Source organism: Rhinopithecus roxellana, chromosome 22 (genome assembly GCF_007565055.1).
Source record: "Rhinopithecus roxellana isolate Shanxi Qingling chromosome 22, ASM756505v1, whole genome shotgun sequence".
Classification (NCBI taxonomy): domain Eukaryota; kingdom Metazoa; phylum Chordata; class Mammalia; order Primates; family Cercopithecidae; genus Rhinopithecus; species Rhinopithecus roxellana.
Genome location: NC_044570.1, coordinates 1,699,661 through 1,718,653, shown reverse-complemented (window position 1 = coordinate 1,718,653; position 18,993 = coordinate 1,699,661). Strand labels below are relative to the sequence as shown.

The following is an 18,993-nucleotide window of genomic DNA, read 5'->3' as shown; positions in this document are numbered from 1 at the left end:
AAGCTTTCCGTCTAGGCTCTGTGTCTCACTCAAGGATATAAATGCACCCATCATCTGTGTCTAACACAAGGTTTGTAAATACACCAATCAGTACTCTGAGTCTCATTAACTCTGGGTCTAGCTAACTAGCATTCTGTGACTCTGTCTCGCTGAAGGATTGTAAATACACCAGTCACCCCTCAGTCAAAATGGACCAATCAGCTCTCTGTAAAATAGACCAATCAGCAGGATGTGGGTTGGCATCAGATAAGGGAATAAAAGCAAGCTGCCTCAGTCAGCGAGCAGCAACCCGCTGGGGTCATCTTCCACCCTGTGGAAGCATTGTTCTTTCCTTCTTTGCAGTAAGTCTTGCTGCTGCTCGCTCTTTGGGTCCACGCTGCCTTTATGAACAGTAACACTCAACTGCAAAGGTCTGCAGCTTCACTCCTGAAGCCAATGAGACCGCGAACCCACTGGAAAGAAGTAACAACTCCAGACGCGCTGCCTTTAAGAGCTGTAACATTCACCATGAATGTCTGCAGCTTCACTCCTGACAGCGAGACCATAAACCCACCAGAAAGAAGAAGCTCCAGACACATCTGAACGTCTAAAGGAACAAACTCTGGACACACCATATTTAAGAACTGTAACACTCACCGTGAGTGTTTCCAGTTTCATTCTTGAAGTCAGTGAGACCAAGAACCCAGCAATTTTGGACACAAGCTCTTTCTTAAAAAGGCACACACAGGTGTAAGTGTACTCTTCAACGAAGGATTCACTTTTGTGACTTCTATGCAAGTCATACTTTAGGTGCAAAGACAAATTGACCAAAGCAAATGATTGTAGATTCAGAGAAAGTGCTGCAATGTACTACAGAGCACTGTATACCTGTCTCTTCAATTATACAATAGGTGCTGTGGCAGGATTAGTATGAGGCAAATATTATAGATAACTGGAGTCTAACTGAAGTTTTATACCTTCCAAAAAAGTTTGTATAATAACCAAAACTAAAATTTGTCAATTCTATAGCACAGATCAATAGCAGCTACTTATGCTTTGTTAACCACAACTGTGGTATGCTGCCTTGCAAATAATTCTGACACAGTTTACAAGAGCCATGATGAACTAAAACGACGTTGTCTTCCAAATCTCAGGAGGAATTGTGCACTGATGGCTGCTTCTGCTTTATGGAGATCCCGACAGAGGTGAATAGTCATTCTTTAATTCTCCAAACATTATGCAGGCTCTTTTCCTTCTGCGCAACAGTCAGAAGATTTAAAAAGCCAGAACATGTTTTCCTTATTGTCCTTTTTCTCTTAAGAGGTTAGACATTTTTGGACAAAAACATTGGAAACTAAACACATAAACACACGAATATAACCACACCACACATTATATATATATATATATATATATATATAGTGAAAAAAATGTGTGTGGTGTGTGTGTGAACTTTGGTTTACAGATATGCACCCCAAAACAGTGCGGCTCAAAAAAGACCGAAGAAGAAGTCCAGTAAGATTGATGTACAGCACAGAAAGAGCTATATAATGAATAAACAAAGCCTTTTCATTCCATAGAATAAGAAAACCTTGTTTTCAAATTACAGCATTTTAAATTTTAATGCCCATTTACAGCACCAGCATAATCATAAATCAGAGATCGAAATAGAGAAGTATGGTTCATTTTAAGAACTGAAAAAAATTATGTTCCAAACACATTTTTTATACAGTCCAAATGGCAGTCTTACTAAAACATAATATTTAAAATTAAGCTTCTTAATAAGCTACTAGGATAAACAAGAGAAGCACAAAATATATGAACAAACATTATTAATACAAAGAGTTAAATTATTTTAAAACCTAAAAATGTCTTTCTATATATAATATATGTATTTGTTTATACAAATATTTAAAAGCAGGCATGATATGGGGAAGAACAAAACTGAAGAAAGAGTAGTTGACACTAATAATTTAGAAAATGATAGAAAAAATAAAGTAATGAGAAGGCAGCCTAAAATGCTTGTGGGACACTACGAAGCAGCCCTATTACACATACTGGAGTTGAAAGGATGGGACAAAGAATCAGGAAGACTATTTAGAACCAGTAGTGTTAAGTAATATCGAGCTCAATAAACTCCAAGTAGAGAGAAAATCAAAGAAACAAATGCAAATATATGATAATTAAACTCTTTAAGGAAAAGAGAAAATCATGAAAGCAGCAAGAGAAGTGGCTACTCGTGTCAAAGAAACCCTCAAAAATAATCAGCGGATATCTGAACACTCAGAGGACAAAAAGCAATAGATTAACATATTCCAAATGCTGTAAGAAAAAACATTTGAACAGAAATCTTATGTTCAAAAAGCTGTCCATCATGAGTGAAGGAAAAATTATAACCATTTCCTGATAAAGCCTGAGATATTTTCCCAGTAGGCTACCTTTTGAAAAATGCCATATGGGTGCTTCATGGTAAACTAACAGACACTAAATAAACAGTTGAATGAATATGTATTAAGATAAATAAATGAAGCCAATTAGAGAATGTGAAACATTAACAATGTACACACTCCACAAATTTATTTCCCCTGTAATTTAAAACACTAGTGTACGTATAAAAATACTATTCACTAACTTGTGTTTTTGACGTACAATTTGTAAAGGTAAGATTTTGACAACTCAATAAGTGAAATAATGAGGGTGAAGCTCTACAGGGTAAGGGATTTGTAGGTGTTGAAGGTAAGCTACCCATATCTCGAAAAGTTAGAATAACTTTAGAATATTCAATGCAATCATCCTAGCAATCCACAATAAAAAGAAACCAAACGAAAAGGAAAAAAAGAATAACGGGCAGGTAAAAGCTTTCTTGTAATACACCAGAGAGTAGGAGCTGTGGATTTAGCTACTATTCACCTCAGGCTACTGAGCCAGCTATAATGTACCATGAGACAAAGCCCCAGCTGTCTCACCAGGGAGTAAGCGTGGAAAGCCTAAGGCCACACAGCAGCTGTATTTCACACAATTTTCACTACACCAGTGGTGACAAACTGGAATAGACTCATCCGTACAAAGAATGTAGTGAAGCACTGGAGGCCGAAACAAATGACTATGTGGAGATGCAACTGAAACAAGTTGAGGCAGCAACTGCTCCAATCCTGTGTCTTTTTTCATGGCTTCCCAGGAGTTTGAGGTTGAAATTATTGTTGACAAAAGACAGGGCAAAAGTGGGAAGACAGAGGTCAAGCACAGTGGCTCATACCTGTAATACCAGCAATTTGAAAGATAGAGGCGTGCAGATCACGCATTCAGGAGAGCCAGACAATCCAGGCTAATACAGCGAAAACCATTTCTACTAAAAATACATAAAATTAGCTGGGTGTGACAGGCACATGTAATCTCAGCTACTCGGGAGCCTGAGGCAGGAGAATCACATGAATCCTGGAGTGGAGGTTGCAGTGAGGCAGATTGCTCAACCATGCCCCTGGACTCCTTCCAGTGATAGAGCAACACTCTGTTTGAAAAAAGAAAAGAAAAGGAAAAGAAAAAAAGAAGAAAAGGTCGGGCGCGTGGCTCAGCACTTCGGAGGTCAAGGAGGGTGGATCACGAGGTCAGTAGATCAAGACCATCCTGACTAACACGGTGAAGCAACATACAAAAAATTAGCCAGGGTGGTGGCAGACTCCCTCGTCCCAGCGACTCTGGAGGCTGAGAGGAGAATGGCATGAACTCAGGAGGCGGGCTTGCAGTGAGCCAAGATTGTGCCACTGCACTCTAGCCTGGGAGACAGAGCAAGACTCCCTCTCAAAAGAAAAAAGTATTTAATATTGGAAAGGTTAGGAGAAACGGGATGATACCTGGGAACCAGAACAGCACAAGTGAAAAAGATATATGACTTTAGCAAACAACAGACTGAAAAACAGAAAAGAAAAAAAAAAAAAAATGGACCAGAAAAAGCAGAACTTTTTCAAACAATGACAGAAGAATTTCTAGATCTACCACCCCCAAGTTTTCTAAGAATTCTCCTATAATCTAGTTACTGGCAAACACCACAAATTCAAAAGCAGCCAGTTATGTGCTGCCAGCCAGAAAGGCAGCAGAAACCCAGTGTCACCTCTATCCAACCCAAAGCATATGGAGCTAGGAAATCCAACTATCAAGAAAGACACTTGCCCTCACAGCCCCTTTAACAAGAAGAAAACAGTGAGTGGCATTCAGGAACTCAAGAAACTGTACCCTATTGAGACAGATCAGCAGGATATAGTGGTCTTCAAAGAGGCAGAAGGGAATCTCATCAGGATTTTATCAGACAACAGGACAGGACAGTGTGGAATAGAGAAAAAGACGGAGATTCACCCACTATTTTCCCAGATGTCTGACTCAGACTGTGAACCAGACTTCCATGACTTCCGTAACTACAGAGTCAGGTACCAAAAAAGGTATAGTGGTGTTAATGGGCCCATTAGCAACCAACAGAAAAATAGACTTTCATACATTAGTTCCAAGAGTGAAAGGTGGGCAAAGAAATGTTACTGATGATGGCAGAGTCCAGCCTTTTATCAAGAGGATATACTTCACCATAAGGCTAACAGAAAGTGCCAGCATAAACAGAGATGTTGTAGTGGGGAAAAAGGATGGATTCACCCAGATATTGCTATCAACTTGATCAACAAGAAAAATAATGCTCTGAATACAGAAGCAATTAAGAAATGGTGAATGCTCTGAATAGGGCTGCTGTGTATGACAGCAATCTCATGATGTTCAGTGCAGCAGGAAGTGTCTTTTGCTGTGGTCTTTATTTTGGTACTTTGTGAAGGACTTAAGAAATAACAGAAACAGAACAAGCCTTGAAATGTTGGACACCATCAAGATCTTCGTGAATATTTTCGATCAATTTAAAAAGCCTTTCGTTTTACCAGTCAGTGGCACATCCTTTGGAATAGGTATATTCACACTGCCTCATTGTGCTTTCATGTGACCTAAAGAAAAGGCTTGGTTTCAAATCCCTTACGTGACTTTTGGACAGAGTTCAGATGGCTGCTCTATGGTTACATTTCCCAAGCAGATTGGTGAAGCGTCTGCCAATGAAATGTTAATTGCTGGGTGAAAGCTGACAGGAGAGAAGGCATGTGTCACAGGTCTGGTCTCTAAGGTTTCTTTGCAAGTTTCACCCCATAGGTTATGATGCAAATGAAGGACTCTGCCTCATGTAATCGAGTTGTGCTGGAGAGCACACATATAAAAGCAGACTGGTGAGCAATAAACTGTTTTAGGAAAATCTAAATTCTATCTATGTCTTCTACTATATATAAGACCAGAATCTCTGTGGATGATGGCACATTTGTACAATGTCATAGTGGGCATGGGAGCTGGGAGAGGCCAGGCAATGGGAACAGTCACTTCAGGGCCATTATTGGAAAAATGGATTCCAAGGTCTCAGAAAGCTGAGGGATGCCTGAGTCTGCATCTGTGATGGGGCAACTGCCACTGCTCCTGAGTAAGTGCGGCTTCTGTTCACTGAACTTGGGTGTGAGTGTGGTTTCTGCCTTTTCTCAGTTTCCAGCAGTTTCACAGAGTGCACAGCCCTGGCTTCACCTCCCTCATTGCACCTCGTATCTTTGAAGCAGCCTCTCTAAATGGGCTGCTGCTGCCATTACTTGCAGCACCTGTGTCATTTTGGAATGATGCAGAGTGCACCCTAGAGTCCCTACCCTCAAATAATGCCTTTGTGTTTTCACTGACAAACCCCAGCATGTTGCTCTGAGTCATCATTGTTATATTAAAAGACAGTATTTGGAGATTGCAAAGATTTTTGGAGTTCTATGGCAGAATGCAGACATAGGTCAAACATCTTTTACAACCTTACAGCTATGAAAAAGAGCCCCCTAGTACTAGAATGTTCAAATGTTCAATTCTAATAATTAAAACAATATATTCCTGTATTAGAAACCTTTATTTTAAAAGAAGAAAGTACAGATTGAACATGACTAATATAAAAATTTCAAATGTACTCTAAAGGGAACCTTGATTCCATGTCTAAAATGGAAAACTCTACAGAAAAGCCCTTAACAGTCTTTATTTCATCTACAAAATACACAAAGTTACCATCATGAAAGTGTGAGAGAAAAAAACAGTGAGGAATCTAGAAGTGGTTCTTGATTAACATTTTTATACACAGGAACAGCCTGAAAACTCAGGCTGCAGACACTGATTAAAAAAAAGTTGAACAGGAGGATATCCTAAAGATGTAACCACAGCTACACTAATAAGAAAACAAGGTAGAACATGAAAATGCTTTTGCCATTTTTTCCTAAAACATAATCATGCCTGCAGAGATAAGAGAACAAGGCCAACAGAATAAGTGCCTTTTTCATTCACATAATCAGCAGACTTCAAGAATATACACACTCCTCCCATTGTGGGCGTGATACACAGTATTCTCCAGTGGGCTCTGATGAAATAATTTTCTTTTCTATTTTGGACATGCTTTGAATGCAAGAAAAGCATTTATGAATTATCCCTTCAGCTTCTGCTTTACCCCAGCCCAGCGATGCAGATACAGCTTTTACTTTAGCCTCTCATTTTTCCCAGGCCAGGTTCTGAACCTAGCTGAAGTGGTGCTTTCTGCAAGGCAGCTCACAGACACCTCGGAACATTTCAGTCTTTCCTGTTCATAAAAAGTAATGGCCCAGATTTATAGTTGGAAAGCCTCACAAATCCCCTCTTTACTATGGAGAGTTTTCTTCATTTGCTTATTACCCTTTTCTTCCTACTTGAAATTTGCATCATCCAACCTCCTTTATTATTGTTGTCATGAGACAATACTTCTGCCTGTGATTGGTCCTAGGCCAAGGTCTCAGGTCAAGCTGTCATGTCAGCTCCTTCTTGGTCCCAGGCCAAGTTGCAATGCTGAGCTTAGAAGCTTCTATAAATCATCACTTCATTTCCAGATTAATCTAAGTCCAAGGTTCACGACCAACCCAAAAAATGCTTACTCCACGACCAGTAAGTACATTTCTTTACATCTCTGTCTTTAGAAACCATAAGCCTCAGTCTCAGAGTAGGTAAACCACTCGTATTCCACCTCCACAGTGAAGAAATTTGTACTTTGATTTATAAAAGTTTGCTTCAAACGATTTGCATCCATCTCCTTAATTTTCTTTGCCATGAGACAAAGAGCTCTGTGTGCCTCACAATTAGAGATTGCTACATTGTGGTGCACTAACGAGACTGCAATGAGTGAAGTCTAGGAATTGAAATCTGGGATGCATCAGCCTTGTGAGGCCAACTGACAATCTGGCCCCACACTGTGATACATATCCTTGGGGGCAGTCAAACACATAGTGGTCATCAACACAGGCTGGAAAGATTCAAGGTAGCTTTACACAGCTTAGAAACCTGACAGACACCATGAAGCAGCCATACTTATGCATTTGGGGCTTTCAAAGGGAGAGACATATAATCAAGGAGATTATTTAACAAAATAATAGTAAAGAACACAACAATTTAAGTCAGCAAATAAAACACCCAGTAAATTCAACAAATGCCAAATAACAGAAACTCAAAGAAACAAACTCAAACTTACCTGATAATTAAGCTATCTAAAACATACACAAAGATAATTTTGAGGATTTTCAAGGGAAACAAGGGAATCAGCTAATCATGCAAAAGGGACCCTCAAAATTAACCAGTAGATTTCTTACCTGAATAACCAGTGGATTTCTTATCTGAAAACTAAGATATTAGAAAGCTGTAGACAAATATATTCCAAGTGAAGTCAGGAAAAAAGCTGTCAAAACTAAATATTTTGATCAAACAAATTGTTCATCAAATGTGAAGGACAAATTGTGACATTCCCAGATAAAAGTGGACACCTTTCACCAGTAGACTACCCTTTAATAAATGTTTTATGGAGTACTTCAGGGTAGAATGAGCACACACTCAAAAGTATTATGAATAATCAAAGATTAAGGTAAAGACAAATGCATGAAAAATATAAATGATAAAAAATTAACAATGTGCACCTCCATAATTTGTTCTCAACATAAGTTAAAACAATAATATATTTAATAAAAAAATCACTAATTTATTTTTTTGACATACAATGCATAATTTTTGAGAACATTGTAAGTGAAATAATGGAGTTAAGTTACACAGGAATAAGGATTTTTGTGTTACTGAATGTAAGCCAGTGTAACATTAAAAATGGTGTAACATTATAATGTTCAATATAATCATCATCGCAACCACAATTAAACAAAGAAACACAAAAGAGCATCAGGCAGGGAAAAGCTTTCTGTACTACACCAGACAGTAGGAGCTGTGGACTTAGCTATTCTAACAGGAGGATACTGAGCTACCTATCATGCACCATGAGACAAAGTCCAAGCTTTCCCACCAGAGACTAAGGGTGGAGAGCCTAAGGAACATAGCATAGCTGCTATTTCACATAATTTTCATAAACAAGTGGTGATGGAGTAGAAGTGGCTCATCCATACGCAGAACCTGGTGAATCACTGGAAGCTATGTGGAGACACAACTGAAATAAAGATGGCACAGCAACTGCCCCAATCTTGAGTCTTTCCTCATATCTTGCCAGGAGCTTGAGGTTGAAACTATTGTTGACAAAAGACAAGACAAAAATGAGAACATAATCTATTTGTTTCATGGAAAGTTTGTGACAAACAGGATGACACTTGGGAGCCAGAGCAGCACCTCATGAGATGTTAAAAATGTATAAATGATTTTAATAGATGAAAGATAGAAAAACAGAAAAAACTGGCATGTACCAGAAGACGTAGAATGTTTTCAAACAATTCCAGAAGAAGAACTTGCAGATCTACCAGCGTGAACTATTCTAAGAGTTCTCCTAAAACACTAGTGACTGTCAAACACCACAGATCCAAAACCAGCGTGTTATTTGCTGCCAGTGAGAACATCAAGAGAAAGGCAGATTCACTTCTCTCTCACACAAAGAATATAGATCTACTAAATTCAACTATCAAGACACTTGTTTGCAACAAGAAAACTGAGTGGCTCTCAGGTACTTGAGAAAGTGGACCCTATTACGGTAGATCAGCAGGACATGGTGGACTTCAAGGTGACAGAAGGGAAACCTGTCAGGGACCCTTTGTCAGATCCCAGTGCAGAACACATTGGAATAGAGAACAGGACCCTGATACACCCACTAATGTCTCAGATATCTGGCTCAGTTACTGCTTCCATGGACACAGGCTCAGCTACCCAAAAAGCTACAGTGATATTAGTAGACCCACTAGCAGCCATTACAACAACAGACATACATACATCAGTTCCAAGAGCGAAAGGTAGCCCAACAAATATTACGCATGATGACAGAGAGCAATCTTTTTTCAGAAGACGTACTTTACCATAAAGCTAACAGAAAGTGCCAGTACATACAGAGACATTGTAGTGAAGAAAGAGGATGGATTCATCCAGATATTGCTACCAACTAGATCGACAGACAAAAAACGCACTGAATACAGAAGCAATTAAAGAAAGGCTTAATGCTCTGCATAGGGTTGCTGCAGATGACAGCAAACTAGTGCGGTTCAGTGCAGTTGGAAGTGTCTTATGTTGTGGTCTTGATTTTGGGTACTTTGTGAAACATTTAAGGAATGACAGAAAGTGAGCAAGGCTTGAAATGGTGGACACCTTCAAGAATGTTATGAATACTTTTATTCAATTTAAAAAGCCTATTGTTGCGTCAGTCAATGGCCCTGCCATTGGACTAGGTGAATCCATACTTCCCCTTTGTGATCTTGTGTAGGCTAAAGAAAAGGATTTATTCCAAACCCCTTATATGAGTATTGGACAGTCCAGATGGCTGTTCTACTGTTACATTTCTGAAAATGATGGGTGACGCATCTGCCAATGAAATGTTAATGACTGGGTGAAAAGTGACAGCACTGGAGGCGTGTGCCAAAAGCCTGGCCTCTCAGGTGTTTTTGACTGGAACTTTCTCCCAAGAGGTTATGAATCAAGTTAAGGAACTTACCTCATATAACCTAGTTGTGCTGGAAGAATTTAAGGCCCTTGTTCACTGTGATATTCAGATGGAGTTGAAACAGGCCAATGAAGAGAGTGTGAGGTGCTGAGGAAGATCTGGGGCTCAACTTAGGTTGAATATAAGATTGATGAGTTTTCATTGTCAGTCAATCTGCACAGGACACAAGAACTAAGCTAAACGAAATATATCATGAGTTGCAAGATGCTCTACTCCATCGTCATACTGCAAAACATTTTCATCCATAGTGAAATATTGGAAAGAGAATTGGAAATGTCCAAGGTATGTATTCAAATTCTCATGGCATTTTAAAGCACTGTATCTTTAAAATAATTAATGAAACATTTTTTGCCCAAGTGTGATAATTTTATGTACAGGTAAGTCCAAATATAAAGCAGACTGGTGGATACTAGACTGTTCCTGCAAGCTCTCAATTGTATCGATGGCCACTACTATATTTCAGTCCAGAATTGTGTTTTATTAGATGTGGATGACAGAGAATTCTGTAATTATTTTTATTTTTCTTATTTTTATATACTACAATACAGAGTCTACTGGGTTACGAGGCAGCCTCAGCTTCCCTCCCACAAAAAAAGACACAGGACTCTTAGCGATGGTGTGCTTGACATTATAGTGGCACAAATACTTCAGAGAAACAGAATTATAAATTAAAAGACTTTTCCTTTAGAATATTTCTGACACAAACTCACTGACGATCATTCTCCTAAATTCAACACATGATTAGAATTTTGATGAGATATAACTTGTTTTCTTTTCTTTTATAAATGTCTAGTTCTTGCCCAGTTAACAAAAGAAAACTTTACCTCTCCAAAGTAATACTTGTTTCACCCTAGTAGTGAACTACAGAATCATTTTGGTGAAAACATCCATGTTCTAATGTTTGTAGTGTGCAGATTTAGGTTACTTTGGAGCATGTTATAGTTAATAAGTTAAAACTATGGACACATTACTAAAGAACAAAAATTTTTCAAAATGAAGAAAAGACCCCTACACTCTGCATGTAATTTAAAATTGTCAGTGTTTGTTGTTATGTGCACAAAATTTTCTGGAACACTCTAATTGTTCCGTTACCTAGAGACTCTCTGAATCGTGTTCTGTTGGATTTTATGGAGGCTAGGTTTCATAGACATAATTCAATAATTCACTGTCCACTGTTGATGAATGTCACCTTTGTCATAGGATCTCTAGGGTGATGCTTCACCAGCCCAAGAAACACTGTATATGATGGCACATTTCCACAAGTTTCTCTTGAGCCTGCTTGTCTAAATTTACACACCCACCTCGCAGGCAGACTGTACTCAGGTCAAACTATGGGTGCAGGTGACAGCTTCCTGCACATATTTAGGTGAATTGGGCGTACCACAAGCTTTCCTTCTGCAGGCATGGAAGAATGCAGTGACATCCAGGAAAGTAGAAATGACAGAAACTTCAGAGATACAAATATATTGTCACAGCACTGGCTTGGAAAAGGTTTAGATCTGGGCTCTTTTAAAGGCCGAAGTCCTGCTTTCATTTTTCTTTCTGTCTTTTTAATTATCTATGGCATCAGTGTGGCTTAAATTAGGGCTTTCAAAGGGCTCTCTCTCTTTTGCTACTGGAAATCAGGATGTTGTCTTTTCTTCACTCTTTCTCTCTTTGACTGTTTTTTATTTATTATGACAGGCTCTATTAAGAAATGTGGTTTGGCGCACCATCTTTCTGTTGCCCGAAGGGCTATTTCTCAGAAGCAGTAAGACCAAAAACACGAGTGAGAATTAGAAAGGCTCTATGTATGTGTTGATGTATCAGAAACTTCTCCAGGTCTTATTTGTTTCTTTAAGATACTTTAATGAAAAGGAAACTTGCACTTTACTGGCACCTCATTCACTGGGCATTTCCTACAGGGGTAGTAATGAAGTTGGAGGGTTGGATATTGACACTGAAAAATCTGATGATAAAGTTACTGAACAAGTCTCTAGATTAAGAAGATGAGAAAAGCTGGGACAACAAAATTTGGTTTTGATTTTTTCCAGGGAGAATGTTACTGTGACTTTTAGGAGTTGTTTGCTGTGGGGTTTTCTGATATGACTGTCAATAAGCCATGGACAATTTTACAATATCCACAAAGATTTGGGTTGTTTCACATCGCAAACAAGTGTTGCACATAGGAAACTTCAAACAATGTCCCTTCCCACCTCAGAAACTATCTGGCTCTTCAAAAATATTGACAAAGAAAAGTGACATAGTTGTGGTGAATTATTGGTAAAATTTGACAAACAGAGAAACAGCCTGAAAAATCAGGCTGAGGATACAAATTTACAATCCTGCACAATCATGTGGCCCAGGCAAATAATTTTTTGCTAAAAAAGCCCAACTTCTTTTGGTGTGTTTACTTAAGACGTGCCCACAGCTACGCAAACTATAAAAAAGAAAAAAGACCCCACATTAAACTGTTATATCTTTTGTGTAACCAAAGGGATTCCAAGAAATAGCTTCTCTCTTTTTCTGAACATGTACATAATGGACTCCAGTATATTAATAAGGGCTTATGGTATGACTAAACATGCTTTAGAATCCAAGCCAAGTTTCTGTAAATTATCATTTTAGCCTCTGGTCCCAGTCCAATGTCCCAGGCCATGCTTTTACTTTAACTCTCACGTGGCTCAGGGCCAAATTCCTCAGCAAAGCTGAGTCATAACTTCAGCTGTTAATAGTTCCAGGTGCAAAGTCCCAGAAAAGATGAGTAGTGCTTTCTTGAAGACTAGTTAGCACATTTTCCTTCTTCTGAATCTATAAAAATATGAGACTCTTCCTCAAGGTGAGCAACTGACTCTACTCTGCCAGAAGATAACTTTTTAAAACCTTTTGTATTCCTACTTTTTAATTTTCTTGAGATTAAAAAAAATCTGTTTGACACCTCAAAATGAGAGACTGATACGTTGTAATGCATTGGGGGACTCAATGTTTGTTTTCAGTTCATGGACTTGGAGAGGATTTAATTAAAAAGGTCAGTAGGGGCACAGCACAGTGGCTCATGCCTATAATTGCAGCATTTGGGGAGAACAATTCAGATAGAACATAAGGAGATCATTTTGGCTAACATGGTGAACTCCCATATCTACGAAAAATACAAAAAATTACTCAGTGTGGTGGTGGGCACCTGTAGTCCCAGCTACTTGGTAAGCTAAGGCAGAATGGCATAAAACCCAGAGGAGCTTTCAGTTAACCAAGATTGTGCCAATATACTCCAGCCAAAGTGACTGAACAAGATTCCATAAAAAAAAAAAAAAAAAAAAAAGAAAAAGGTGAGAAGGAGTGCACTTCCAAACTGTTAACATTCATAGCTGTATCTTGTCCTGTATTTGTATTTATATTCATATCTGCAGCTTGTCCTCAGGTTTTTTTTTTTTTTTTTTTTTTTTTAATTTCTCAAGAAAAATAAAGCTCTGGGCCAGTGTCAGATAAAATCCAATAGATTGGCTGCCATCCTTACAAGGTTTAGGAGAAAGGGATGCTACACATTGGTAGTCTCCTTTCATGCTCCACTGTTGAAAAGCTTGCCTCTGTCCCAACTGTTTTCTTTAACAGAGGATCTAGCCATAACGTGAGACTGAGAGGATATCTAAGTTAAATGAAGTTTTCTGGTTAAGACCACCACGGTGTTATGTGAAGGCCTCAAAATTAACTCCAGTTTCTGATAGTCTATTAGAGTGTTGCCACCAAAAATTCCAGACTTTTCTGTTACTTTTTTTTTAATCTTTTTTTTTTTTTTTTTTTTTTTTTGGTCATTGTGTGACTACTGAGCCACCTATTTCTTCTCTGCTTGCAATTTTGCAACATGGAGAAATAATCTTACTTGTAAATGTCAGTAGTTTGAAGGTAATTAAAAGAGTTACTATTTTGTGATTTTTTTTTTCAAAGCAGTAAGAATTCAAATTTGTAATCTAAAAACTTTTACTTAATAAGGGTCTTTTTTTTTTTAACCAGTAACAGATATTTATATCATGGCATGGAATGGCATACATTCAAATAAGTTTATCTTTTGGGGTAGTTATTTCTCTTTAAAAAGCTCAGCACTGCCATATATAGCTTACACAGTTTCTTTCTGAGATACATCTTTTTTTCTGCAGAGACATATGCTGTGGGGACAGGCAATAGAGCATTAACCTTCTTTTTCTAACTATTGACCATATAAACCTGGGATTCAGCATTTTCATGAAACATTTTAGATCTTAAAATGCAACCTAGTGAGATGAGATTTCTCTGTGTGGGAAACCATGTCAGTGCTTTGCACAAGACAATTGGTTTTTTCACTCCTCTCTCTTCTATGTCTCTCTAACAATAAGAAGACTCTGTGCCCTATCTGTAAACACACAACTTCCAGTTTCAATAATCAAAAAGAGGGTGCCTTTAAAGTGATGTATTCTAAGTGCTGTCTTATGACAGCCAGCCATATAAGCTTTACATGTTTTGAGGCACACATTCTTCATCAAGCAGCACTAACATTTAAACTAAAAGAGAATTTTGTGTTTCACAGTCAATAGATCTTATTTCCTGGAATTTCAATGTTTCTCTAGCCTATAGTAAGGGAAGCCAGAAATCATATTAAAATTCTTACTCTACACGAGTGTTGTGCTCGAGTCCAATGACTATGTTATCATGTTTTAGGTTCCCAAGTTACTTTGGGAATCTTCCTGGTTCAATAGGCTGAGGAAGTCAACAAAGAATCACCAGTGGAGAGCAAAAGCCTGTGCAGGTAAACATTACTTGTCCTGCTGTCTAGCTCCTCTGGAACTGTGGGTGAAAGTTTGACTTGCTATCACAGGGGAAAACTAGGTTGGTCACTAGACTCAGAAAAGACAAGAGGAATGCAAAAGCAAGGAACATCCTTTCTGTCTTTTTATTCAATCAAGGACTTCAAAAGGGGGAATAAGAGAATGAGATGCTTTCTCTCTGTATTTCTTTAGAAAGTTCACAAACAATCTGCAGTGTGAACCTCTCTAGATTACATTCTGAAACACAGAAATTTAATTGGCTGTGAGACACTGAAAAATGAAAGTGGCTCATTTATTTATTTATGTATTTATTTCTCAAAGGTATGACAATCTTACCAGCTCCAGGACAGATATTCTTGGCTTTCTGAGGGAAGTGTTCATTTTAGTACTGTTCAACAGGTACATCTTTTCTTCAGATGGCAAAGAAAAGAGCTTTTTGTTTTGCGTTATTTTGTTTTCTGTTTTCTTTTTTAGAAACTTATGTTGACTTGGGAGATAACCCATCTCTTTCTAAGCATTGTAAAACAGAGTCTGCTCGCTTGGCAATTACATAAAGCAAGTTTCAAAGAGATAATTCATTAATATCAGAGTCAATCCCCTGAGAAATGTTCAAATGCAACTTCCAAATTCCATACCTGCCACCTTCATTTAGCACCACCAGGAGCCATTTCATCAGCTTGTCTTGGTGTGCAACTAAAGAAACCAACAACTTCACTGTTGCCCCTATAGGAAGTATTTGATAGACTTGATACTAGTAGAGTACAAGTTTTCTTCTTCTTGCATGTACTTAGACAAATAATGAAAAACATAAGCATGAGTCCCCTGATGACCTTGGTGGATATACAGAGGCATTTCAAAATCTAATTCAAGTGTTTAATCATACCTGAACACAAACTAAAAGCCAACTGTTTCCCTAAAGCAGGCAGCTTTACAAATAGAAGAGTTATCCGTGGTGAACCACAAGTCTTCCATAAAACCTTGCAAAAGGGAGAATGAAAAGGAAAAAAACAAGTTGTACAATAACAGAATTATTATTCCTAATAGGAAAGAATTTGGTGCTAAAAACACGATTGGAATCCTAGTGATCCTATAGATTAATGACGAAAAATTATCTAGTGAGCATACTGGAAGCCATATGAGGGAACAGAATAAAACATCTTAATTACTCTAAACTACTTATAATAGATTAAAACCACATAAAATTATGGAGACCTTTTTAAAATCGTGAGAGAGGCTTTAATGAAACACATTTTTCTACCTCCCTATTGAGTTAAAAGATAGTTAATCTTAAGAGAAAAATGCTTTACTCAAGCAGACTCTGACATCAAAAGAAGGCAAAAATAAGCTCCCTGCCAGCAGACATAGAAGCTTGAATAAGTTGTCCACTGGGGTTTAACGTTTTTATGTCCTAAAAATTAAAGATATATGCTTAGTTTGCAACCTGTCTTGAAGAATGTCTAACTTAGCTTTGCACAGGCCCAGGACCTGTTAGACAACTTGCCCAGGAACTTTCAATGGGAGAAGTTTGATGTGATAATTTGCAAAGAATGCTTAGCTTGGCCCAGGATCTATCAGGAGCTAAAGTAAAATCTTGTCCTGGGTTGTTGTCTCAGGACCAATTAGACAGTGAAGTGATGATTAATATGGGTTGAGTCAACAGTCAAAAAGAAAAAGGAAGATCCCAGCCAGTACCCCTAAGATCCCACTGGGTTCAAGCCAACAGGAAAAAAAAAAAAAAAAAAAAAAAAAAAAAAAAAAAAAAAAAAAAAAAAAAAAAAAAAAAAAAAAAAGCTTTATTTTATGGAGGCCTACTGAGTTTACAGAAACACAGAAAACTGCATTTCTAGGCCAGGCATTGTTTCCCCATCTGAGTGAGTGGGAGGTTTGTACAAGCTTTTATCTGAATGGATCACAATTTCTACTATCTGTGTCACTGCACCTGTGTTATCAGGCACAGTCTTTTCTGTTAGATCTCTTACTGATGCCCACACTTTTATTTTTGGTCACATTATTACGTTATGTTGGAACCAGGCCCTTCCTTGTGGACTGGGGGTCTTCCAGGGACCCTTTACTTGCTGTTAACATAAGAAAACCTAGGCCGGGCGCGGTGGCTCAAGCCTGTAATCCCAGCACTTTGGGAGGCCGAGATGGGCGGATCACGAGGTCAGGAGATCGAGACCATCCTGGCTAACATGGTGAAACCCTGTCTCTACTAAAAAAAATACAAAAAAAAAATTAGTCGGGCGAGGTGGTGGGCGCCTGTAGTCCCAGCTACTCGGGAGGCTGAGGCAGGAGAATGGCGTAAACCCGGGAGGCGGAGCTTGCAGTGAGCTGAGATCCGGCCACTGCACTCCAGCCCGGGTGACAGAGCGAGACTCCGTCTCAAAAAAAAAAAAAAAAAAAAAAAAAAACTAGGTAAATTTTCCTTGTCCTCCCTCATAAAAGAACACTCTAACTGCTCTTCGGAGATTGGGCATAGGCCTTTCTGGATATTTTTTGCTGGAGAAGGGTGTTGTATAGAAAACAGTAGGTAGGATTCTACTGAGGGTTGATTTAAGTACTTGTAGAGGAAAAGCATGTTAACGCAGAGTTTCATTTACATTACATTTCAAAGCATGATAGACTTTAGGCCAAGAAAAAAAAAAAACATTTTGGATTATTAGAAAAAGTATATCAAAACTACTCGAGGAAAGTAAGAACACTTTAGATACTTCAAGGTTCCTGATGTGCCTGATTAACTGGCTATATTTATACTTGTTAAGTTTTGGTTACAGGAGACTTGCATTTACTTAGCTTTCCTGGTTTGTTCCCTCACAGCAAAAATTCTGTTAGAGGAATCCTATGATCTTTTATTACCTGAAAACATTTTGGAATTCTTGTCCAGAATTAGAAGATTGTCCTAGATTTATATATTACTCCTATCTTTCTGTTCACCCAGGACTGGAGCTGGACATCACCAGTTGGCTCACAGAAAGAAACAAAACAAACAAACAAACAAAAAACAAGTTAATTAAAATTGAAGGAAAATCCTTAAAAACAACTTTTAAGAGTTAATGATAGAGGTGTGAGAGGCTGTGAGACATATATCTTACTTTAATCCTAATTTTCCTTAAGAATGAATCGTGATAACAGTGAGTAGCTTGCAAAACAGACTTATCTTAAACTTAGCCAGACTATTTTTGTACAGTACTGTGAGAAACATTTTCACATGTGCTTTCCTCATTGGCTTTTATGAAACTCTATTCTACAAGGAATCTTAAATAGGACCTTATAAAGCTGAGCCCAGCCATAGGTTTGTTGCCTGAGATACCTATTATTTAGGTAAACTCCTGTATATTTTGTGGTCCAAGAGTATGAGTTTCCTGGGCCTGATAGAAAGAGGCTTTTATTTTTATTTGTTTATGTATTACTTTTACTTACCACAGGTTAGGAAACATGAGTTCATACTGGATAAACAAAGTACAAGGACAGGTTTCTCGGGGGGGGGGGGGTTATTGGTTTTAAAAGTCAAATTTAATTCATTAAAGAAGACACACTTTTCCAGTGTACGCTGTAGCTCAGTGGCCATCATGGTTAAATTGTTCATAATTTCTATTCCTTAGTAATATGACTCAATATTTCATGTTAACTTCTGTATTAAGAGTAAGTTTATAAAAATAAAAGAGCAAGAGAATTCTGAAAATTTCTTGCCTCAATTCCAAGGGTAAAGACAGCTATGAGTTACTAGAGATAGTAAGAATATCTGAAGTTTCATAACAGGTTAAAATGTTTTAAGAATTGAATATAAAATTGTGATCCATTGGATTCTAAAGGTATAGTCTAAAAGGTCATGTCATTTGGTCTATGCTTTGGTACTAAAGCCAAAAAAAAAAACAAAAAAAAAAAAGTTAAACAAGAAACTTAAATTTTTATATACCTGTGGTTTCTTCTTTTCACTTCTTTCACGCCTTTCTTGCTCTTCCTCTGAAGCCACTAGTAAGGCTTGTTCTGTTGACAAATTCATTGGTTTAGTTCAAATGAACTAAGAACAGTTAGATAAAGACTATAATATTTATAAAAATAGAGAATAAAATTTATTTGTATTTTATAATTTGAGAGATTAAATGAAGCTTAATATTTACTGAAATATTTACTTCTTTAAGAAATACTTCTCATTATCCAAAACTTCAACAAACCACTTGAGGAGACACTAGCTATCACCAGGTTCAAGCCATACAA

At 37.9% G+C, this 18,993-nt stretch overlaps 1 pseudogene; it reads left to right on the top strand.

The window, feature by feature from the left end:
• The window catches only part of LOC115895664, a 32,447-nt pseudogene extending 22,333 nt beyond the window's left edge, over positions 1-10,114 (top strand).
• The last annotated feature ends 8,879 nt before the right edge of the window (positions 10,115-18,993 follow it).